The 24,975-nt window shown below is 46.6% G+C and overlaps 1 protein-coding gene and 2 long non-coding RNA genes across 3 annotated transcripts in view; 1 reads left to right on the forward strand and 2 right to left on the reverse strand.

The window, feature by feature from the left end:
* Positions 1-6,277: 6,277 nt before the first annotated feature.
* LOC120323706 lies at positions 6,278-11,452 on the reverse strand. The gene is made up of 2 exons (XR_005564459.1): positions 10,726-11,452; positions 6,278-8,420 (listed from the first exon to the last, which is right to left on the reverse strand). It is a non-coding gene; the product is annotated as an uncharacterized LOC120323706 (long non-coding RNA).
* Positions 11,453-14,265: 2,813 nt separating this feature from the next.
* Positions 14,266-23,123, reverse strand: LOC113998124. The gene is made up of 3 exons (XR_003544347.2): positions 23,031-23,123; positions 16,910-18,468; positions 14,266-14,303 (listed from the first exon to the last, which is right to left on the reverse strand). It is a non-coding gene; the product is annotated as an uncharacterized LOC113998124 (long non-coding RNA).
* ARHGAP32 (Rho GTPase activating protein 32) overlaps positions 22,255-24,975 on the forward strand; it is a 250,625-nt gene continuing 247,904 nt past the window's right edge. Inside the window, exon 1 of the mRNA XM_027740535.2 lies at positions 22,255-22,451. The gene's annotated coding sequence lies outside the window, so the exon portion shown is untranslated. The remainder of the gene's footprint in view (positions 22,452-24,975) is intronic.

The following is a 24,975-nucleotide window of genomic DNA, read 5'->3' on the forward strand; positions in this document are numbered from 1 at the left end:
AGACAAGTCTTTACTCTTACAAAAAAAGTGTTCTCTGACATCTCCAAAGATCCACAGGATCTCCCAGACTCATCTTTCCCATGGAAAGGGGAAAAAATCAAACAGTCTCCTCCTATAAAGTCATGTAGGCTGGACTTCCCAGAACAGGACAATTATGGAAAACAATGTGAATTTTAGATTGCATCAATTAGCTCAGAATTAGCTCAGACATCTTCTTGTAGGTGTCTGAGAACTCACAATGGGATCTTGATTCAGTCATCTATCCCGCCTGTGTCTCAGTTTCCTTTGAAGCAGGGAAGAATTCTGACCTTCCTTTGTATAGGACCCCCAACATTTTGTGTTGAAAAGAGCAAAGCAGTTTAAAGACACGTTATTGGATGAATCAGATGCCATTAGTGTCTTCTCTAATCAAGGTTTTAAAAGTTTCGGTCCTTCAAACAGTGGTGAAGGTAAGAAACATCACTGAATTCCAAAGCAGGAGGGGTTTGTTGCTCTTTGGGTTTTTACTGGGCCCTTTTTCTGGCTTCAGCTGTAGGTTACACACTGAATATGGACTCTTTTATCCTGTTCAGGTAGGATGGATCAAAGACAAGCTTGGACAGAAGGCAGAGAGGTGAGAGAGTATTCTTTACACATCCTTCAGTGGCTCACAGACAGTGCTGACCCACAAGGTGAAGGGCAGCAGCAGGAAAGGCAGAATCACAACTACCTGGTGCCTCAGCCAGCTGGCAAAACAAAAGCCAATAAAACAAAAAACCCCACAATATTGTTCTGTTTTGCTTTGATAAAGCTCCTTCATTGAATAGTATTGTATTACCTGTGCAGAGGCCTTGAGTCTTCAATTAAAATTAAATAACTCTGGGAAAATGAGGGAGTTGTGTTACATAGAAAGTACCTGTTTAAAAGGCATGAAAAATTTGGGCGTTAAATCAACATTAACCAAGTCCTTTTACTTTCTCTGCAGTTGGAAAGAGTCTCACGTGGAATAAATCAACAGGAGCTGAGTGTCCCATGTTCGGGTACAGACTCCAAGCACTCCTGGAAAGCCAGTCCAGCCTTAGACCTCCTCTCTAGTCCTGGACACCCCACTGAGCTGCCAGACTGCTCTGGGTTCAGGGAGAGGGGCTGGAGCAGCCAATGGAAAGGGAAATAGTAGGAGCAGTATGGTCTTGTCAGTGGGAATGCCAATGGGACTCCCGGAGAAAGCAGTGCCAGAAGCCATCACTCAGGACCTATTCCCAGTCTGGTTGTAAAGGGCTGACTAAGGTTGTTCTGACCAGGAATACAAAAATGTAAGAGATACAACCTGTGAGCAAAGGCTGCTGAGCAGAGTGACTCACAAAAACCAGGTTGCAGTTTGCAGTCCCTCCACCACCCTGAGAGTTTAATACACCAGGCTGATTCATCCAGGCTTTAAAAAAGTTATATATTCAGAAAAGGGGAAACTAGACTGGGTTTGTTTTTTTCCTCTTTGTTCTGTACACCACCTACTTTGGGTCGAATGAAGAATTATTTCTTCTAAGCTTTTAATTTTAGCATCGCTGTTTGCAAATTATTTTCCCTCTCCACAGAGGGAGATTAAAGCCTGCTGTGAGGAAGATGTTGGTAGTACTTCTGTCCCTGGGTGCCTGAATGACAGGGTGCAGCGCTTTGAGAAGTCAGCATTTTTAGGGCTGTTTGCTTTCATCCTCACTTTCAATCTGCTTTAGAACCTGCTGACTAAGCAGGGAAAATAAAGACACTGGGGTAGAGGGGCTGGCTGAAGCAGAGGAAGACAACAGACTGCCATAACACCTTGTTAAAGGATCTCTTTTGTACTGACACTGCTAATCATGTTGCAGATGGTTTTCCCCATCCCTTCAATCCCATGAGCAGGAGCTGAATATTAAAAGAGTGGTTTCATGGATAAAATAGTAAACCAGATCCTGCAAATTGTAAACCAGACTCTGCAAGTTTTATAGCTCATCTTTAGTAAGTCACTGTGTGATAACTCAGCCATGCAAAACCAATTTATTTCCTGCCTTGCCCTGTGCAGACGCATCTCTCGGTGCCTCCCGTGACCCACCAGCGTCTCCTCACGGGATTTCTGTGTCTCTGACACCTCAGTGGGGAAATCACGGCGTGGGCTGAGTCCTGGAGCTCAGCCCTTGGCCATGGCTGTGCCATTCCCCTCCCAGCCTGGCAGGTCCCTCCTGGCCCCTCGAGGAGCAGAGCCTGTTTCAGCCCTGGAGCCCCAGAAATTGAAACGCCCTGTCCGGGAAGATTTAATAAAATAGTCTCTCGCCCCCAAAGATGGGCACCCAGCCATCCTCCCTCTGCCTCTGCCCAGCAGCACACCTCAGCTGAGGGGTGATCAGAACCCAGGAAAGAGAATAATTCTTCTGAGTCAAAACAGTCGTAGCATAAAAAACATTTGCATTTCTGGGCTGTAGCAGTAACTGAGAAAAATGCACGTCTCTACCTGCCACAGCATTTGCAATATCTCATACTACATGACAGCTCAAGGGAAGCAGGCTTTCCAATGGAATTTGCCCTGACTTCCTCCCCAAAGTCAGAAATCCCAACCTGCACCAACAGAATATAAAAGTTTGAACAGTATATTTGTTGGAGTTTTCCTTGGCTCACTTGATGTGTGGGAGATTTTTATCATCACCAGGAGCATCTCAGAGCCCCAGTTGTGGCCCAGCAGTACCAGCTGCTGGACATATGCAGGAAAACAGCAACAGGCTCTCCCCAAGGAAGTTTATGTGCTCAGATGCTGAGTCCTCCTGGTGTCCCATACACATTCCTACACCTTCAGGAAGGCATTTCCCCTTACAATTATCTTCATTCTCTGGAAATAAAGCCAGTTCATATGAAAATAAGCCCCCCCTAAACCATCGAGCTGAAAAACAGATCTAGATCTTTGCTCATTGATAACAGAAAAAGGTTTAGGTCCATTATAACTGGTGAAAACTTTCCAGAGGATAGTGCCAGCTAACTGGGGAGAACCTTTCAGACAATCTTTCATGTTGCTTAAAAACCCTGTCATTTGGATGCCACACTTCAGTGCTAAACAGTGATGAAGAAAACAAGAAACCAACCCCAAAAAAGTCAAACAAAACCCCCAAACCAACTTGGTTTTTTGTAGGGCTGTCAGATACACAGGATGTTTTGTTGGTTTTGCTGTTGTTTTTCCTTCTAGCAGATTTTATCTGAGCAGGAGTGAAGAACACATACACTTTCCCAGGTTTCTGGGTATCCTGCAGCAGCTTTGATGAGGCAGTTCTGTGTCCAGGACTCCTGAACATATCCATTGGGTATGTTAAGCTCATCCCTACAGCACCTGCAGAGCAGGACTGAGGCTGGCAGGGAACTCTGGAGCCATTAACCATGCAGCTCACAGCCAGTGTGCATATGCAGAGTGACTCAGGTGTTCAGATGTACTGCACAGAATTCCTGAGCAGGAGCAGGGCAGTTCTGCTCCTCCCCAGCAACAAACACTGTCCTTGGGAGAGGGATTGGATGAAAGGTTAGAAATGCAGGAACCAAGCCCCTAAGGTGTGTAGCAGCCACCAGACATGTTATTTTAGGGTTCCAGCTCTACCTGTAAGATGGTTTGTACAGCTAAAGAATTTAGAAATGTGCTGCAGGGGTTCCAACCCACCCTTTGGCAACTCCTTTGGTTCTCTCCCACATCCAAGAGTCCTCAGTTGGAGCAGACCCTTCAGTGCAATCCAGCAGGAGCTGTGGGCACCCTCACATCCCCTGCCCAGGTTCTCCAGCTCAGGGGATGTTTTAAGGCCCCTCCATTCACCCCCTGTTCTGCAGCCATGCCCAGTGCTCACCTTTGTGATGGGTCACACCCGAGGAGCTGCTGCAGTGATCAGTGATCATTTCCTAGAGACACAAAACAAGGCTTTGCCACTCATTTGAATGTCAGTCTTCTTTGCTTGGACAGGAGTCAGAGCTTGCTTTGTGTTTGCCCCCTTCCACTCTGAGGCATTGCAGAACATTCACACACACCCCCACGGCAAGTGGGCTCCTCTCAGGGATGGAGGCAAATCCTGAACCTCCAGGTATGGAAAAAGCCTCATAAGGCACTTTGTGCTCATTCATGGGAAGCAACAAAAGGACAAAATTCTGCCTCTTCCTCCTTCTCATCAGTAAATATGTTCATTCCTCAATATAAGAAAGAAAAAATGTGGCAAGAAGGAGCAAAGGGAACAGAGATCTCTCTGAAAGGAGTAAAGAAATTCCAGCAATTGAACAGCTCATATTTTGACACACTGAGTTATTAAATTTTGAGAACTGGTGAAATATCTCTCTAGACATAGCACTGCATCCTGAGTGCCAGGATAAATAGCAGAGGCTTAGGCAGCCTGATTTTCCACCCAGATACACAGTCCAGGAGCTCAGACAAGCCTCTCACTGCTGCTGATGGAGAGAATGTTTAGGAAAAGCCTCCAAAGGAGAAGGTGGCTCTGAAGGCAATGGAACCACAATGCTGCCCACAAGCCAATGGATGCTGTTCAATGACCATGGTTTAGAGATCATTAAATCTGTACCTCACTATTCCTGTGAGCTCTTCCCTTTCCTATGGATTTCACTGGAAGCTCAGGAACCTCCACCCACACAACCCCCTCCTCCAGCTTCTGCAACCTGCTGCATTCCCAGCTCCTTTCTGTTCCAAGGGAAGCTGATGGGAACCACTCCCACAGGCCAAATTTGGCACAGTGCATCACCACACTTGGCTTTGCACTTGCAACCTGAAATGTGCCATGAATCCAACTAGACTGTAAATTTAATATTTCACGATGGAACTAAATTGTTTTTACCCTGCAAATGGCTGGGAGCATCACTGTTAATAACTAATAATCATCCCTTGCACATATGGAGCATCTTTCATTCAAAGGTCTCAAAGCACTTAATAAGCAACAATTAATTAACCCTGTAACATCTCACTGCTGTAATTAAATCATCTATATAAGGAATAATGGCACCACTGGTGATTCCAGTTCCAGTACTTCCATCAAAAAGCAGCAGATATGTCACAGCAGTTCACAGAGCAATGCAACAAATGGGGCAGCCTTAGAAAGAGCCTAAAAAGTTCGGTATTAGGCCCTGGAGAGGGATTCAGGAAAGGAACGTGTCTAGGTAACTCCTAATGCTGCAGGATTGCTGGGCAGCATGGTTTAATACTTCTCTTTTATAGTTCTATTAATCTCCAATATAATTCTGTCCATCATGTTCACATTTGGTTAAAAGTACCCTGTGGAATCCCCATAGAATTCCCACAGAAACAGCCAAGGTTTTCAACTTCTGAGCACAAAGTTTATGGATCTGTTAGGCCAGACTGCCACAAAGAAGGCAAATGAGTTTGGGTGTCCAGCTGATGTGTTTAAAACACCTTTAAGACTTTCAGGTGAAAAAGAAATACCATTTAATGCTATTATCTCAGACTCCAAGGTGTTAAGAACAGTCTGTCTCACAGCCCCTTAATGTCAAAGTGTTTATTGGACACTCTCACCAGGCCAGTTTGGAGATAATTCCTGTTCCTTTATTGGTTTGGAGGAAAATCTCTCCCGTGTCTTCTTTTTCTCGAGGTGCATTATCTTCCTTCCTACCCTTTTCTACCTCCTTTTCAGCAATAGCTGTCCTACCTTCCCATACAATTATGATATTTTAGTCCAAGACAAAGGAAAAGGGAATTTGTTCCTTTAGAGAGCTTCCCTCTGCACACAATGCTTTAAGGCATCTGCCCAGATTTATGTAATCTGACAGCTTCAAGATGGAACAATACTAATAGTAATAATAATGGCAAGACTCGCCCTTTTCCCCAGCAGCTCTACAGCAACGCAGTGTTCTTCATCAGCATTAATTAAGTCTTAAACCACTGCCAGTGTTCCTGTAAATGGGAAATCTTAACCACACAGTATTTAAAAGGACTTACAGGGTGTCACAGGAGTCAGTAGCACATTTAGAAACAGAGTCCAAATATCCAGACAATTGTGGCAAGGCCTAATTTTTCCTTATTCTTTTCCACAATGTGATTCAAGTGTGTTTCCAGTGTGCTGATTTATAAGAAGCAGCTGTGCTTCATGCCTTGCTGCTCCCTTTCTCCTTCCAAGCCCACATACCATCAGACTGGATCAACCCCCAACACTGCACTCCAAAGCAGGGCTTGAAATGCTAAACCTTGGGATCTCATACCCAAGACTGCACAGGGTGCTGGACCACAGACCCTTGAGATTGAGTTCCCTGGTATTGTCAAGCAAAAATCACAGTAAAAAGGGACCAAAATCTTACTGGTAAAATTTACCATAATTTTATTGAGCCCAGAAGCTCCAGAACAACTTAGACCAGTCAGAGCTGTGGTAGCAAGACTTGAAGGAAGCCTTTAACATGCATAAAACCATCAGGATCTGGAGTTTCATCAAAATAAAAAGATGAATATCTTGCTTCCACATTTATGCCAATCTTTGGAAGAGGTCCAAGACAAGACTGGGGATGAGATTTTCCCCATACACTCACTCTGTTGCCCAAACAAAGGAGAGTCAGGTTATTTCCACCAATCTCAGAAATATCTGCTGTACAAAGAGCAGAGTTGTGGCAGTGTCTGGACCTGAAGGGTGACCCTGCCAGAGTGACAATGTGACAGCCAGTCAGGAACAAAGGAGCTCACTCAGGCTGGGTTTGTACTGCCCCAAATCACTGCAAAAGCAGCAGAAAAGAATCGACTTCTCATCTTGGAAGGCTGAGGATGCCCCAGCTGTAACTTCAGCTGGATGGGGAACCAACACTTGGAAATTTCAGCATTCTTCAGCCCCCAGTTCCTCCTGAATAGGCAACTAATGAGTGGCATAAAATGTGTTGTTAATGAAAAACTTCTAAAATGCCAAACTTTCCCCCCACTCTGGCTCGAGTCAGCAGTTCTGCAGGGCCTGGTTCAGGTTGCACAACCAGCCCTGGCAGCAGAGCTCTGAGATTTCAGATGTTCAGCCAGTGTTTAACCCACTGCTAAGAGACATCAACATCTTGTTCAAATTTCTGACAGCTTGCTCCTGCTAAGAAACATTTGAGCTCTGTCAAACAGCTCAGAGGTTGTGGTTTCTGTCTGGAGGACCCAAGCCAATGATAAAAACATGCAAGGAGCACTCCAGCTTGGGGTGAAGTCAGAGAATTCATGCAGCACAGGGTCTGTCTCACAGGCCTCAAAATCTCAATTACAACAGAATTCATGCAGCACAGGGTCTGTCTCACAGGCCTCAAAATCTCAATTACAACAGAATTCATGCAGCACAGGGTCTGTCTTACAAAAGGCCTCTTGCAAATGAAGAGGCACTGCCTATGTTTACCATTAAAGTCTCTTTGGTACATAAAAAAAACCCCAAAACATGCTGGAGGAGAAGAATGTTCTGTTTTACAGAGCTAAAGTTTTCAGTATTCAGTATTTCTGATACAAACAAGGCAAGCAAACCTCATTCAACTCAAAATCCACGTCCCTGCTGTTATGGCACATGGGACAGAGAAGCTCATCAAAACCAAAAAAAAGGGGCAGAAAAGGAGACTGAGTCACATCTGGTCACATCTCCCAGGCTCCTCATTGCCCAAAAGTTAAGCAACAAAATCTACTTGTCATTGCCAAGTTTCTTAATGTCCTCAGAAGAAATAACTTCACCCTTATAAATTGCCTTTTACACGAAATCTTGGAGCTGAGACTCTCCTTATTTCATGTGAAGCACCTGCTGTGCTGCAGCAGGGATTGATTGAGTGCTGTCAGCCAGCACTGCCATTCCCCCAGTGCATCCCTCACCTGCAGCTCCAAGTGGTAATTAGAGCCTGAAAAATGAAAGAGCTGAAAGAACTCAAGCAAGGAAGGTGGGCAGCAGTTCTGCAGTGTTTGTTCCTCACGACAATTAAAACAGGTTTCTTCATGGATTAATTTAGAGAAGAGTAGCTCTTGAATTAGATATATAGTGTGGGACAGTCTCCTCTCATTTTGTTCCAAATTGATGTGCAGTATGGAGAACTTGCCTCGCAAGGAACGCTCTTGTTTAAATGGCTTGATAAATTGGATTCCTTTGATGCTGTTTGCTCTTGCCTTCCTTAATCTCTCCTAATCATAATAATGATTTTTTTTGTCTGCAATGCATCTGACCTACTTCCACACTCCCCCCATCCTGCTGTTCTGTCTATATTCTCTGTGAAATATCTGTATTTTTCTCCCTTTTCCCATTAAATATCTTCCAAAAAAAAATTAAGATCCTCAGGCAAATCAGGAGATGTTTTGATTCTCACCAGCCAGTGAATTCTGGAAACCACGTGCTTGGATTTTTCCTCTTTATCCAGTCTAGGCATCAACCTGTATCAGTCCCAGGATACTGTTAGTCTATATGGAACTTACTGAAGTATTTGAACCACAGGACTCCAACAGAGACCTACAAAATGCAAACAATTCAATTTTTAATCTCTCCAGCAAAAAATGAATTTGTCAGTCAAAAACTAAAAATAAAATAAAAAAAGCCACTTTGACATAGGGCTAGAAGGAAAACAAGTGGCTTTAAACAGTGGCAGGTGCATCACTTCAGATAAATTATACCCCATCCATCCCCAAGTCTGCCTGAAGCAGAAGGATTGCCCAGGGATTAGGGTTTTAATAGAAAATTTAGAATTAGGGATTACAGTCCCTGCTCCACTTCAGCCTCTGCAGTTTTGGCCATTTACAAAACAGGGTTAACACTTTTCCTCCTCTCAGCAATATTGAGATCAGGCTGTTAAGGCTAAATACAATCCAAAATAAGAGATTTTGGATGGGATCTGCTGCAGTTTTGCACAGCCCTAAAGAGGCCTCGATCTGAGCAGGGCACACTTTGACTCCTGTAAGTTCTGGTACTATCCAGGAGAGAGGAGCAGAGCCTGTTCACATCCAGCTCCACAGTCAGAGCAGTTGCTGCTGGATCCCAGACTGGGCTGGGTTGGAGGCACATTAAAGCCCGTCTCATCCCACCCCCTGCCATGGGCAGGGACACCTCCCACTAGCCCAGGTTGCTCCAAGCCCCATCCAACCTGGCCTGGAGAGTCACCACTCTTTTGTGTGGGGGGGTGTCTTTTTGTGTTTGTCTGTGGTTTAGGGTTTGGTTTTTTTCATCTCAGACTGGGATACTGGTGCAAGCTCTGCCATAAACCCAGGGAAAGGGCAGCTGGTTGAAGGCAGAGCAGTTCCAGGCACAGGCAGGTGCTGATGTGACCAGAGTGCCACAGTGCAGAGGAGCTGAGAACAGCAGCTTAGCCCAAATGTCACTTTGGGAGACCTTTTGACACAGAATGTAGCAATAAAATGGGAAAAGGACTCAGTGTGAAGAAAGCTGTGACAGAATAACACTGAACACCTTGGGACAGTTACTATTTCTGTTCAGACCTTAATTATTTTCCATTTTTTGCCAACTCCACTCTTCCCTGGAGATCAGGAGAGGTAATAGGAAAAGCAGCTTTTACATCACGAACATAATTTTGTTCCTCCTTTCTGGCAAACTCCACCAGGAGACCATTAGCAGAGGTCTTGCCTCCAGATCCAATCTGGAGAGCCAGCACTCCTGCAGACTTTGCCCCATTCCCTATCCATCTTCACTCCACGTTTTGGGTGTTTTGCGACCGAATAAGTGAGTTTGCCTTGGGAATATGGCTGTGTGGACATGCCTGGATTTTGGGATATCCACCCGGGAGTCAGGCAGCTGCACACAAAACTCCTCCACTGTTGGTGTGGCTTCTGCTGTCACTACAAAGCCCTGAAGGAGGATCAGGTAACTGGAAAAATAATGTGGATTATCACCAGGCAAAGTATAGTCAAATAATACAGGAACACTTGGGAAAAGCAGTACAGAATCGTTGACAAAACTTGGAAAAAGTAAAAATCAAGAGTACTAATTCCCTTCATGTGTGTCAATGCTTCTTGATGAATTGCTTCGGAAGCAGTGTTTGGATTTGCTGCAGCATGAGGGGAGAGGAGAACCTGGGCCTGTGTTCAGGAACAAAATGTTTAGAGCCAAGTAAGCAAAGACAAAAGGACAACAGGAATCAAAGGGGGTTGAGTCTGGTCCAAGAACACCAGGCAGTTGGAGAACAGTCTCCCAGGTCAATTGCAATAAATGGCAGGTACTCCAGCAGCCAGAGAGCCAAGAAACCAAGATACTTCCTGAGCAGTAAACCAAGCAGTGTTACATAAAAGAACAGCTTAATTGAGAGGGACAACCGTCCTCACTCTGTGCTTCCCACCACGTTTAACACTTTTGTGACAAACCCTAATACAGCAGCAGCCAAGGGGCTCCCATTTTACCACAAAATCTCTGGAGTTATTTCTATGGATGCCAAGCCAAAGGACAGGGAGGAGACGTGACCAAATTCACACAGCTTGGCAGTGCCAGGGCTGAATCTGGACCTCCCACAGTTCAGGCTCTCAGTGCTGAGCTCCCTTTTAACACACCACCCCCTCAACACACACATCGACAAGAAAGGGTGGGAAACTGGACTCAAGCTTAATTTATTTTTGCTCCTAGAAACCCAGTAAATCAGCTCTCCATGAGGAAGTGCAGAATCATGCACATGGGACTGTTCAAAAGTCAGGGGAATGGTGAAAGACAGAATTTTCTCCCTCCTGCCCGCAATACCCGAAATGAATTTACTGGGTGAAAAAACCCACCACATGAAAAACCCCATTCTAACAGTGTTTGCCCTCCTGTCAGGTACCTTCCAGAGCATGAAGAGTTTCTTCACCCAAGAGCTGTTCTGCCTGCACTGAGCATTCAGTGGATTAATTACAGATCTCATTCCCACTGGCTATCTTGCACTTGTCAGAAGAACTGTGCAAAACTCCCCTATAAATGAGAAAAGAAAGTCCCCTAGATTAAGCAGGCTTACAAAAAAATTAAAAAGCAGCTCTTGACTGGAGTATATATGTCTAATAGCTAATTATGCTACTAAGTCATGGAATCTGATGATAAAAAAAAATTAGCTATCCCCAGAAGAGACAAAATCTAATAAATGTTCATTGCAAATCTAGCTCCTAAATCTGCTGCCCACTGAGCTAATGAGGAATGATTCAGTCAGACCAGGCATCCTTTTCACTCAGTGCTGTGTGAACTACTCCAGAGAGCTGGGGGGGACAGTCAGCACAAACCAGCCAGACAGCAGGAGCTCCCTGGCCAATTCCTTCGGGGCTGGAAGATCAGGAAAAAAACAGGGCCATAATGAAGGCTCGGGGGCAACAATTGCCAGTAGGATTTCAGTCATAATTTTTGGTTTGATATCACTGTGGAGAAGCACTTGGGTTTATCAGCCTATTCATGAAACAGAGAGAGACTCTGCTCTGAAGACTTTGCTGCTTGTTAGTAATTCTTCTATCCCAGCAGTCCTCATCCTTATCCCCTAGCAGGTATTTTTAATAATTATTGCCACTGAATGACAGAACCACAGAATGTTTTGGGTTGGAAGGGACATTAAAGACCATCTCATTCCAACACACAGGACACCTCCCACTAGCCCAGGTTGCTCCAAGCCCTGTCCAACCTGGCCTTGGACACTTCCAGGGATGGGGCAGCCACAGTTTCTCTGGGAAACCTGTGCCAGGACCTCCCTACCCTCACAGGGGAGAATTTCTTCCTAATTCCTAATCTAACACTGCCCTCCTTCAGCTTAAAGCTACTCCCTGTGTCCTGTCACTACATAACCTGCACCTGCCCTTTGGGAAGCAGCACCTGGGGACCCTCCTTAATCTCTCAGCTGAGAACAAAGCTGTTATTATATTACTTTCAAAAAATTATCAGCAACTCCAGTGATAAAGCATTAGGCAACAAAACTGTCATCTCTTAAATAAATGGGGATGTGCTTTCTGTTTTCTGACCTACATATTTAATCAACATGTATTTCAAGGGGCTGGAACATGGCTCTGCTCCAGGGACAGCTGAGAGCTCCCATATCATAAATGAGCTCCAAAAAAGTGCCACAACTGATGATGCAGCATTTTAAAACAAATCTGCAGATGCAAGGAGGTGGGTGCACTTCCTATTCACTTCCTAACAGAAGAGCTGGGGGGTAAAACAGACCCACAACTCCTGGATGGGCATGTAAAGGATATACTGGGGAACTGTCCTTGGAAGGGACATTTCTTATGCCCTTCTTGTTTGCTGTCCACAGGCCCAGCTGTCACTCTGGATGCTCAGAGGGAGAGCAATCACATAAAAGCACTGCAGACTTGACCTAAGGCCAGTTTCTCCTCAGTGCAGGTTCAATCAATCAGTGAAGGAACCTTTTAGCAAAATTCCCTGCTTGTTTCTCCTACTTCCTCTGTCCTTCCCATTGCCCAAAGCCACCCTCAACCTTTCCCTTTCTTCCAGTGTTTTTTTCCCCCAGGTTGTCCCTACTCTCACAGCTCCATCTGGCTCTCTGGGATGCTGCCTGCCCTCATCTGGGATCCTTGACCAGTGCCCACGGGCCAGAGCAGCCTCTGTTGGCTGTGCAGAGTCTGGAAGAGCCAGGTTAAGCTGCAGGTTCCCAGCACAAGCCCAGCTCAATTCCTGCAGAAATCATCCCCAGGGAACTTTACTCCCCCTTGTTATTGCTATGTCCTGTAGGTACAGAAGCTGGAACATCTCCCACCTGCTGTTGAAGTTGCCACAACTCAACAGTTCTTATCACCTTCTCTGCTATAACTCACACTTTAGTCTGGCTTGGTGCTCAGGATCTCTGCCTCTCCCATTCCAGGCTTTCAGGATGGCCAGTGCCAACAGCCAGAAGTCTGACGTGTGCAACAATCACCTTTTCCCTCCAGTGCTGTAGCCCTGGTGTCTGCCCAGCTCTGCAGCAACTCCCAACTGCACAGCTCTTAAATGCAGTGTTCATCTCCTCAGCTTGCTTTCTGTCTGCTGTCTTCTATCCGTGCGTTCAGGTTAAACTTTGCAGCTTTAATGTTTCTTTAATCTACAGATTAAGGTTTTTATATGGTACTTTAAGGGAAATAATATCTATACAGGCCTAAAAGAATTATGTGTTGAGGTCCACAAGCCCTTAAAAATGACTGTGATTTCTGGTTTTTACTGCAGAAATATTACAAATTGACCCTCAGTACAGCAAAATCAGGGTGAAGTTTTAGTAAGTTTAGTACTGTGAGTTCTGTGAAGGTAAGTACTGAGCTTTGAGCTGTTTCAAAGGCTTCAGTTTTATAGTTCTGTGTTAACCTTTGTGAAGCCCAAAGCTACAGGTAATTTGTGAGGGCTGAGTAGGTGACAGTCACTTTAAAAGACTCTTACATTTACTTGTAAGATCATTAAATTCCTACAGAATCATTTATTTGCATAAACAAAGCACCATAAAATATTTTGCGTTAACAAAAGTTTCTCTAAAAAAACCCCGCAAATAACCATTGGTGGAGTGCTACATTAATGAGTTTTCTTAAAGACTGTGCCCTAAAATATCAGCAGCCTTCCAGAGCTTTTCTGTCTTTGTTAAAGGTCACACAGCACGGGCAAGTTGCCACAAATATTTACAGTTGTGGACTAAGTTTTGTGAAAAATGAGATGAATGGCTGAGCTGAAATGAGTGCCCTGCCCAGGAAAACTGCCCTGGAGCAGCAAAACTCAGGATGAAACGCTCCCCAGTAACTCATTTGCAAGAGGAGGTTTCCCTTGCTTCCTCAGTTGATATCTGGGACACTCAACCACTATAAGATTTAAATAGCTCTTCTAATAATAACTGAATATATTTATAGATATTTGTAGATATTTTCATCCTCCAGATAAATATGCAACACTAATTCCTGTTCAGCACTGAGCACCAGGATCTTATGGCAGCTATTGCTGCTGATTGTAATTACATAGTTCTTATAAATCAGGATCAACTCGGGCTTCCCCCAGCTCTGAGGTGGGGGAGGAAAATAAAAATTCCTCTCTTAGGTGTAAGTCTACAAAGACAGGAATTCCCAGCTTGTGCATTTGATGTAAGTAACCACCCTGAGCTTTTGGAGAGTTCACAGCCAAATAAAAGCACTTGGTTCGGTTGTGGCTTTTCTTCTAACCAGCTGCTGGAGAGTTTTATCCATCCCTGAATTTCACAGAATGTTTGTTTACCAGAAAAAAACCACAAAAGTGATAAAAAAATAATTTAACAGAAGCTTGAAAAATAATCTCTCCTCTTTCCTCAGATGTGGGATCAGTTCCCTGGAACAACAACAATGCCAAGGTTGTGGGTTTGATCCCTGCAGGGACCATTCACTTACAAGTTGGACTTGATGATCCTCGTGGGTCCTTCCCAGCTCAGGATATTCTTTGATTCTGTGAACAACAGAACAGCAAAAAAGATGCCTCAGCCCTTGAATTCTAAGATAGATGAAGATTTCACCAAAAATTTTGGTGATTCTCCCCATGCTGATTAACCCAACACAAACACCACACGATCACCAGTGTGGGCTGAGCTTCAGACTCATCAGGATTGCACAAGGATCGGAGGAAGTGTTCCAGTTCAGGAAAGGAATAAATGCAAGATTATATGGGACATAGCAAAATAATTGGGTCTCGCTCTGTCCTGCTTGCTCTTAAACCCTCTTGACAGCGCAGCCTTTCCCTTTGTGATGCATTTCACTAGTTCCTCCCCAAAATACAGCTTTCTTGTATGTGGCTGTGTCCAAAGCGCATGTGAGGGGAAAAACCATCCACAAGTTTCTATCAGCCAGAGCCTGCCAAGCATCTGTATCGTGTGTGACATGCTCCCCCCTGACAGCTCCATCAGGCCCTCCTGGAGCCCCTCCAAATGCCATCCGTCCATCCCAGCTCCAGAGCAGGTTCCAGAGGGCATTTCTGGCACCTGCCCTGTGCAGCCCCTCCTTTTGCCTCCCTTCCCTCACCGTCCTGGCAGGAATGTGACTCCCTGGGTGCAGCTGGGATGCAGAGTTCAGCTCTCAGCCCAGGTCCGGCCCTGACAGGCGTCACTTTGGTTTAAGCTTTCCCCATCTCATCAGTTCACCTCCACATTCCCTCCCGTGATGTTTTCAGACCATCTTTCAGACATCCTTCAACTCCTCATAATTTTTCTGAACTAAAGATCCTCTAGACTTCATGCCACGCCCTCAGGGTTACAGCAGCCCAACTCTAAGCCAACCCATGCGCAGTATAAGGAAATGCCCCAATTACCATTATTACAACTGGATGTCACAGCTCCTGTATCAGGGGTTAAGCCACTCTCTAACAGAGACAGAGAAAATCTAAGATTAAAAATGCAAGATACAGTGCATTTCTCACAGGATACTCATCCAGCTTGTGCAGCTAAACCTCAGGCCTGCTCCAATCTGCCACATTCCCTCATTCCAGGCGATGGAGAGACATGAATAGAAACAGGCAGCTCTGGCCACACACAGTCATACACTTACAAATTATTACACAACAAAATATGCATGAAACATGGTGGGGAGCAGCACCAAACCAGTGTCTGTGAAAACAAGGCAGGGGCTGCTCTACCCTGCAAGTCTGATGGCCATATCCAAGTGCCTTGGATATCCTTTTCCAGCTGGATCCCAGGACACTGCTGGGTTTCCCTCAGCCTATATCTTTACTCACTGTTTTCCCTCAGCCCATATCTTTACTCACTGGTGTGCTCTGATGTTTTAAGTTCATGTTCTTTCTCAGCTTTTTCCTCCCAGGGTGGGTATAACACTATATGTCTTAATTCACACCAACTTCTGAAACCCAAGGTCCATTCTCCATAGAAAAAGCATCCAAGTATCAAGTTATTCCACAGAGATCTTGTTTAGCAAGTCACAGGAATGCACAAGTGCTGAGCCTTGCAGGGCCCCTCTCCCCTGCTTTGTTCACTCCTCAGTCTCTGCTCTCATTCCCAGAGCAAGCTGAGGCAGTTCTCCACCCACACCACTTGGAAAACGGATGGTGCAACGCCCATCCCACAGCTGGGGGGTCTGTCAGATTATACCAAAACAATGGCAAGTCTGCAAACTTCAGGAAAATTTGGCACAAGGGGGTTAAAGAGGGAAACTCTGTGAACAAGCACAGAGCTGCCACACATTCCTGCTTCCCTGTGACCAAGGTCAGAGCAGCTGGAATGACGTTTGCTCTCGGAGAAACAGCCATGTGATTGACCCAACGAGTCACTTGATTTCACAGATGCTTCATGGCAGGATAGCTCCAGGAACAGTTCTGAGACTATAAAGGGAGGATTAGAGAGCCAGTAGTCAAAAGAGCAGTTTTCCTCTGTCCCAAGCAGAGCATCACATTTGCACGCAAGAGAAGCCCAGTAAGTGGAAGAATTCCACTCGGCAGCCTGTGCTCTCATCTGGGTGGATTTGCCCATCAAAGAGACAGGCTGGAAGAGAAAGTAATATTCTGCTCTGCTTGTATTTATACACAGCTGAACTTTACATATGCACAGGCCCAGAGACTATTTTGTAAACATTAAGAGGTTCAAGGCTTTAAAAATCAATTTATTCTAATCTTTCTCATTGCCTCCTATAACCAAACACAATGTTCTCCACAGGGGTGACAGAATAGTAATAATTTTAAAAGGGTGGAAAAGTGTCCAATTCTTGGGGTGAAGGCTATAGAATATTGCAAATATAGACTGCTGTTTGCAAGCATTTTGAGTATGCAATGACTATTTCAGCCAAGCCATTTCAGAGGATGGTAATTTCTGTGCTAAATAGTCTAAATGAATGGTTCATTAAAAATCTGATCTCACTTATTCTGAATGCTTATCTTTGTGAGGCCAGAAGTCACTTGCATTCACAGAGCTGTGCATGTGTACAGAAATGTGCCCAATTAAAGGGTCTGTATCAGCTATTCTTTGGAATTTGGGGGCTGTTCTACCTTGGGGATAACAGGGATTATCCCCACCAGAGCTCTTTAACCCTCAGTAAAATCTCTGACTTACTTACCTCTGCTGCTGACCACACAGAATGCATATCCATCTCACACCTGGTATGACCACATCATTCAGAGATCTTCCTGTTTATCACTCCTTCTGGAAAACATCACCCAACAGCAACAAGCTGCAGCATCATCAGTGACAAATGCTCATGCCTTGTCCCCGTAGAAGGTACAGAAAGGAGCCAGGTAGTCACACAGTGATATCTCTCATGTTGTACACACCACGCCCTTTCCTTTCCCAAGGAGGAGCAGCTTTAATAACAGAGATATGGTGGGTTTGTCCTACATGAGTCAGAGAGATACTCATACTTCAAAATACAAAATATTCTAGCCATAAAATACTGCAGGAAGTAATCCCTCTCCTATAGCCGATGAATATGAGCTGAGATGTCTGAATACAAAACACTGGAGAAGGGAGCACAGCCTGTCACAGAGTGACCAGTTGAGCAATGAGCCAGACAGAGTCAATACACTCATTGCCAGGAAAAGATATATTTATTCTCTGAAAACATGAGTAGGGATATTGGTAATGACAGAGCCTTTGTCTCCCCTCCTGCAGAGTCCTCTCAAACATGCCAGATTTGCTACTGAAGTGACTTGGATGAAATCTCTTGCTCTTATCATTAATATCTACTTCTGGGAAAGAGCCTGGCTCCAACTGTCAATAGCAATGCTCCTACTGCCTTCAACAGAGGCAAGATTTCACACTTGATATCCCAGCCCTAACTGAATTCCTTGCTTTTCCAGCTGAAATGAAGATTACTTGAAAACTGAAGTTAATGAAATCAGTACTAGTTGTACTGATGCTCTTTTCTTGATGGCAAAACCCTTCCTGGTTTAGCTTCGTAAAGATTCTCTGCAGGATTTATCCAGGAGCCCCAGTTCAGCACCCCATAAAACAGGCTCTTTGAACATACAGCAGTGACCAGCAACCCCAGTGCAGGAAGGACTTGCCTTTCTCCCGGGTTATAGATATCCCGGAGACTCATTCTCCAAAGGGTGACAGGAATTGCCTCACTCCTCTTCCAAATCCAGCCTGAGCCATGACGAATGCTTGTGATGTGCCCTGAAACACTGGGAGGAAAGGTGCTAGGGAAATGCAAAGCAGCTTTCAGGAACAGAAATACATTGTCTCTCACTCTTCCTTTCCTCACCTTTTTTTCTTTCAGAGTCTTTGTTGTGGTCGTGGTTTGTTTTGTAAACAGAGCCTAGTACTGCTTGGCATCAGCATCTTCTCAGAACAGAGAAAGCTCAGAAGTCTCCAAGTGCAACTGATTTCTTAAATATTTATCATTTCACTCCAAGGAAAATATTTAAGAGAAACAGAACATGAAGTAAAGGGAGGAAAGATACAGTGTTATCTCACATGAACATCTTCTCAAAGCACAACCCGATGTAAACCAGAACTAAACTCTGCACCAGCCAGCACAGAGCTGATCTCTAGAGCTTCTCTCAGTAGAGGCATCTTGCCATTGACATTTCCAGGCAAAAAAGCCACCTCTCGAAAGTCCAACAATTCCAAGCCAGGCAAAATCCCCTTCTTCAGTTTCTCTAGTCTTGTTCCTCCCTGAAAAAAAAAAATATAAGGTGGAAAAAGATAATCATGTGGATCAAAAAGTCCTCACTTGAGAAAAAAATTGATATCCCTGGTAAAAAATAAATATGCAGCAGTTATTAAAGGTGGAACTGAAAAGTCAGACATGAGGGAACTGACACCTGGCCACATCCTTCCCTCTCATCCCCTGGGGAAGGTTTGCTCCTGGAAGCCCTGGCTGACTTGCTGATGAGGTGATGGAGCTGAGTGACCTTCAGATCCATGGAAAGGGCAGACAGGCCCTCTGGACACACAGCAGCAACCTATAACTGGCAAGGGCTGAAGCAACTCAGATCAGTCCTTTCCTGTTTGGGGGAGCTGGATGCCAGGGCTCTGCACTGGTCATTCCAGTGGAAGCACTTCCTGGCCTCATGAAGAGCCATTAAAGTTTTCCAGAAAATTAGCAAGGACTGACAAGAAACAGAAAGAAGAAGGGAAACCATTCTCCCTTTATTTATCATTTTTTTAAAGGAAAGATGTTCAGACACAAAAGTGAAGGCAGTGAGCTCCAAATCACCAGGCACAGCTTGGTGGGAGGCAGTTAAAGGGAAATGCAGCCGGGAATCTCAGCACTGAGTCAGGACCTCCCTTTGATCTCCAGTTTTCCCAAGCTGCATTCCCACATGCAGCCCACCATTTGTTTTTAGTTAGACAGGACTAATGAAAAATACTCTGCTCGGGAAGAGCAACAAACAAGCCTTGCAGAAATCACATAGAGGCAGCCAGTCAAAATAAGGAAGAAGTAAAACCACCAGAGAGGTGATGGCATCTATTGCAGAGGGAAAGGCTCAGCTGCTTGGGATGCTCTGGGTATCTTTCATCCAGGAATTTCAAAGTCACCCAAATCAGTGATAGATAGATAGGGATCACCTCCTCACACACCACTAAATCTGTCTCCTAAATATGAAGCCAATAAACTGCTCTGGCACCCGAGGTTTATCAGCAGTGAGCCCTGCAGGGACTGTCCTGGCTCATCCTAATTCCCTAGTCAGGTTTGACAGGATCAGAGCTGTAGGTAGCACAATGCATCACATCATTTTGCCTTGTGATCACTGTAATTTGTGTGTTTTCTGCATCCTCTTTTGTTTATTAGCCCACATAATTACGCTATTCCCTGTTTCAGGGGCTACTGTGCAACATCTTCATGATTTGCTGTCTCCTCTGAACGTCTCCTTTGCTGTCTCCTGTTGGAGGCCCAGCTCCATTGTTCTTCCCTCCGGTTTTGTTTGTTGGCATCTGGCACAGCATATGCTGACACGGAGCAGTTCACATGTCTCAGAGCTATTGTTCCAGACTCAGCACATTTATAGTCACCATCGGTTACTCACAGCAGGCTCTGAAAAATTTTCATCACAACAACTAGAAATTCTTCAAATCTTTTAAATTAAAGCTCACAGCTCAGAACTTGTGCATGCCCAGGCTTGCCTTTCTTAGTCACCCAATACATTAGCACAGAGTGGTATCATTTATCCAAATGGAGAGCTGGTATCAGCAGAGCCTTAATGCAGATTACATATGACAGTGTTTCACAGATGGAATGAGAACCAGAAAGCATCAAATCCAGCTCGTGGAACAGTTTCAACTATGTCTCTCATTTAAAATATTTTTGAAAGTGTATCTAGTGGGCAATTTTATATTTGTTTTTGCAATGCAAATGTGGCTGTCACCCCCGTGTCTGAGACAAAGCACATCTCACAGCTCTGCCATGAATTCCAGATGCACAGCAACACCCATGATCCCCAACACCTCCCCACGTTCCTCACGCTGTGCCCCTGGGCTCATGCCAAAGGCAGGGAGTGCTCCCAGGATAAGTGCCTTGCAGTGCCACTGAGGATGGAATAAACACAGAGCAGCAATCAGATTTGTAACCTCTGCGGCCACCAAATGGCACAATTCTCAGGGAGGGGTTTGCACTTTGCCTGCTGACAGCAAACTCCAGTTGTGTGTTTCTGGACATGCTAATAAAGCTTATAAAGCACATTATGAAGTGGTTTAGGGTCAGCTATCAAAACTCAACATGGGATAATGGCTCTATCAAAAAGATCCTCTACTAAAGCACTGCAGGTCCTTGCATTCAAAGAGGCGCTTATCTGGAGAAAGAAGTTTGTGGTTAACACTTAAACCCCACTTAAAAGTGTGAATTAACTTTTGCTGATAAAGCAACACTCAAGACTATGTTTAATATATCTGAAGCTCAACCAGAGGCCAAGGCTTTGTACAGTGAACAGGGTGTGCAAGTGGCCTGTCCATGGGTGAACATATCCTGTGGCTGCAGCAAAACACCTCTGTGGATCTGCACCACCACAGTGAGGTGGGAGGGCCCTGGTGCAGGCAGGTACCGGGTGTCCATCCCTCCTGGCTGGGACCCACCCCAGAGAGGGACCATGCCTAGACACAGTAAAACAGACCCAAACAAACCTCAGGACTTCTTTGGCAAGTTTTTGAGTATTTTCCCTCCAACACTCACATGGACGCATTCCTGTGTCACCTGCTCCAGGTGACCCTGCCTTGGCAGGGGGGTTGGACTGGATGATCTCCAGAGGTCCCTTCCAACCCCAACCATTCTGTGATTCTGTGCCAGGAGCAGCCATAGCTTCAACAGAGCACACACAGAGGCCACTGCACATCCCTGCCAAGCTCCATCCCTCCTGCTGCCCCTGGACCAGCCCCAGCACCTCACACACCTCCATCCCTTGACCCAAAACACACCTCATCCATGTGTATAAATATCTAAAGGGAGGGTGTCAGAGGGTGGACCAGGCTCTGCTTGGTGGTACCAGCCACTAGGACAAGAGGCCATGGGCAGGAACTGATGCCCAGGAAATTCCACGTACATGAGGAAGAACTTCACTGTGTGGTGACCGAGCATTGAACAGGCTGGACAGGGAAGGTGTGGAGTCTCCCTCACTGGGAATATCCCAGACCCGTCTGCACACAATCCTGTGCCATGTGCTCTGCAATGGCCCTGCTGGAGCAGGGAGGTGGTCCCTTCCAACCTGAAATAACCCCACCACCTTCACCCTCATCCTCAGCCATCACATGGACACAAACTCTTCCCTGCCCAGCCTGACCCCAAACCCCAGGCACACCAGGCAGTGCTTCCCTGAAGGGAAACATCCCCCACACCGAGGGGAAACAAGGGGACACATTCCCCAAACTGAAGGGAAACGTCCCCCACACTGAAGGGACACATTTCCCAAACTGAGGGGAAACAGACCTGCAGCTTCCCCATCACAGCAGCCCAGGTGCCGTGGCTTTGGTCCCTGAATCCCAGAACAACTGAGGCTGGAAGAGACCCCGGAGACCATCGAGTCCATCCTGTGCCCAATCCCCCCCTTGTTCCCCAGCCCAGAGCACTGAGTGCCATGGCCAGTCGTTCCTCAGACACCTCCAGGGATGGGGGGACTCCACCACCTCCCTGGGCAGCCCCTTCCAATGTTTAATCACCCCTTCTGTGAAGAAATCCCTCCTGATGTCCAACCTGAACCTCCCCAGGCGTAGCTTAAGGCTGCATCCTCTTCTGCCGCGGTTACCTGGGAGCAGAGCCCGACTCCCCACCTGACTCCACCCTGCTCTCAGGCAGGGATCAGACCCCCGTCCAGCCCAAGCCGGTGCCCTCACCTCCCTCCCCCACGTCCCCTCCATCCCTCCCTCCCTCCGTCCGCGGCTCCTCCCGCCCTTCCCTTCCCGGCTGGGGCGGAGCCGGCGGGAGCAGCACCGCGCATGGGCCCCGCCGCCCTTCCCCGAGCCGTGTGCGGGGGGCGTGTGCCGGTACCGAGCGCCGAGTGTCGGTGCCGGCTATCGTGTGTCGTGTGTCGTGTGCCGGCGCCATCCCCTCCCGGCCTTCCCGGCCCCTCGTGCCCTGCGGCCCCAGGTGCGGCCATGGCGGTGCCGGCGGGCCGGGGCTGCTGAGCGGCGGTCGGGGCGCCCGGGCCGGGCCCCCGCGGCGGAGCGAGGTGAGCGCGGGGCGGGAGCGGCACCGCGGCACGGGGACCGCGGCCATGGCGGGGCGCGGGGGCGGCGCTGGGGCGGGGGGAGAGGGGAAAAATGGAAAATAACCCCCAATCCGAGCGCTCGCGGCGCCGTCGCGGTGGGTTTTTGTTCGGTTCGTGGCTCCCCACGCCCCGCTCCCGCCGCCCTTCCCGCTCGGCCGGGGCGCTCCGAGCGGGATGAATTCGCCTGTGGGCCGGGAATAATCGGTGGGAAGGAAGGCTGGAAGGATAATGGGGATTTCAGCCCGCCCGTGCCGTCCCCCCGCGGGTCCGGCTTTGTGCCGGCTCCGCTGTGCTCTCCGTGGGGCCGTGTCCGGGGCCGTCCCTGCCCAGGCACACGCGGGGCTCGCCCAACAGGTGCTGCCGTGCCCGGGCACCCTCCACCCCAACCCCGCGGGGAGCTCCCGCCGGAGCGCCGGGAACCGGGCGGTGCGTGGGGAGTCAGGGCTTGCAGGGAAGGATCCATAACGCGTCTGGACCCTGAGCAGGGGGAACTTGGGAAAAAGGTCGATTAACCTTTGGAACTCGCCCGTGTGTGCTCACCTACGGCACTGTTTCCTTCCACAAACGGTGCGTCCCGCTCCGTTCTCCCCTGGGAACCTCTCTCCGTCTCTAAGAGCTGCTCCAAACCAGAGCGATGGCTGGTGGATTGTAAGGAGGTGATGGGAATGAGTCAATTTTTGTTCCATCCCTGCACTTTCCACACAAGCTGGTGCAGCAAACAGCACTTTGGACAGAGGCTGGGGCGTCCAGTTTGTTGTGTTGGTTGGCTCTAGAAGAATGCAATTGAGAGGAATAGGTGGAAAAACAAGAAGATAGAAGCTTAAGACATGCCATTTCATCTCAAGAAGAACTCTAAGTGTATCATCCGAAGGTGACCAGACACTCCTCTTTGACATGAACCAATTGAGTCAGTTCCAGGACTCTTAAAATCCATTTCAAGTGTTTGAGGTTGGAGCTTTTGCAGAATAGGGACAAATACCCTGCACGTGTGATTTCTTTCCCGCTGCACAGATGTTTTCTCATTCTAGTTTTGCAAAATCAGGTTAGCCTTGAGCGAACAACTTATTTTGACTGGGAAGTAAAACATTACGTATTCTTTATGATAAAAGAGCAAGTAAATAGTTCTTGTGCTTGGACTGGTTTGTTTTCGTGAGACTTGTTGGAGGTTGCTTGTGCCTTACCAGGGTACACATGTAGAGCTGATGGGTTTGTAATGCTGGAACACGGAACCAGCTGGAACAATCGAAATTTTAGTCCTTTGAGGGCATATAGTGATTGAGGTAATAAAGGTGGAAAGGAGTCAGTCTGGGAAAATGCAAACCCTTTTATTTAGGGAAACAGAACTGAAAGTGTTACTGTGGTATTCGCTCCGTGCATGAGGTGCAGAAATATTAGTCCATTGCCAGAAGCAAATTATTGGTCAGTCTTTCAGCTTGTGGTCTTAATGTGGGATTTGTTTGTTTAAAGTGTATTTGTTGAGTTTTTGAAGAAACAAAGAGCATCTGAGGCAAGTCATCAGAAACATCATTGGGGAATCATTTTAGGTTTTATGTCTGATTTGTAGCTGGATGTTGCAGTGGTTTTGTGCCACTTTCAGCGGATGGGTTGTGGAATATCAGGATCCCGGTTCTTAATCATCTGTTTGTATTATGCAGAGTGAGGGGAATGATGGTGATGTTGGATTTAGGGGAGAAGGATTGCGGTGGTGACTTACTGGCTGGGGAGAAGATCCCAAAGGGAGTGGAGGAAATCTAAAAAAAAAGGGGAGCAGTGCTACTTTGGCCCTTTCTCCCTGGGCTTCTGGTTCTTTTGCGAACATCTGTAAAGGAAATGTCATTTTGCTGTTTGAATACATTGTTTTGCATGAAATGTCAGACCACATTATGGGTATGATTCCAGTCAACTTCCCCAATTTCAAAACAAACACGTCAAATACAGCAATATGTTTATACAAAAATTCAGTGTGTTTTGCAGGAGCCCAATATCCATGTTTCCAAAAATAAATGATGTTTTTCATACTTTATTATGGCTAGAAGAGTTTGTGTAGGAGAGTTAGAATGGGTTCCCTTGGCCTTTGTATCCTGCTCTGCACAAATAAGAGGAAGATGCTGGCCTTTTCATGAACTGGGGGATTATTTTCATTCACACTTCCTCAAAATATTCTTTTCCACGTAGTAGTTCTGATTCCAGTGGCTGTGACCAAGGCAAGAGCTATTGTCTCACAGTTGTTGGCTGGTCCCAGGGTGAGGATAGAAAGGGAAGAAGGTATAAAAAGATGTAGGTAATGTGTGAATTTTGGCTGCAGAACCCTGGGATTGCTCCCGTGGGACTGTCAGCACGGGTGGCTTCTGTCAGGTGAGGTGTCACAGGGCCAGATCCTGTCCCGGGCGTGCTCCTCACCTGCAGTTCCTGGCTCTGCTTTCAGCCTCTTGTGTGCTGCAGCAGCATCTTGGACCAGCCAAGCTGCTGAGCTCCCTGACTTTCC

The sequence above is a fragment of the Pipra filicauda genome, unplaced genomic scaffold, assembly GCF_003945595.2.
Source record: "Pipra filicauda isolate LSUMZ 115617 unplaced genomic scaffold, ASM394559v2 scaffold323_size1005334_pilon, whole genome shotgun sequence".
NCBI classification, from domain to species: Eukaryota; Metazoa; Chordata; class Aves; order Passeriformes; family Pipridae; genus Pipra; species Pipra filicauda.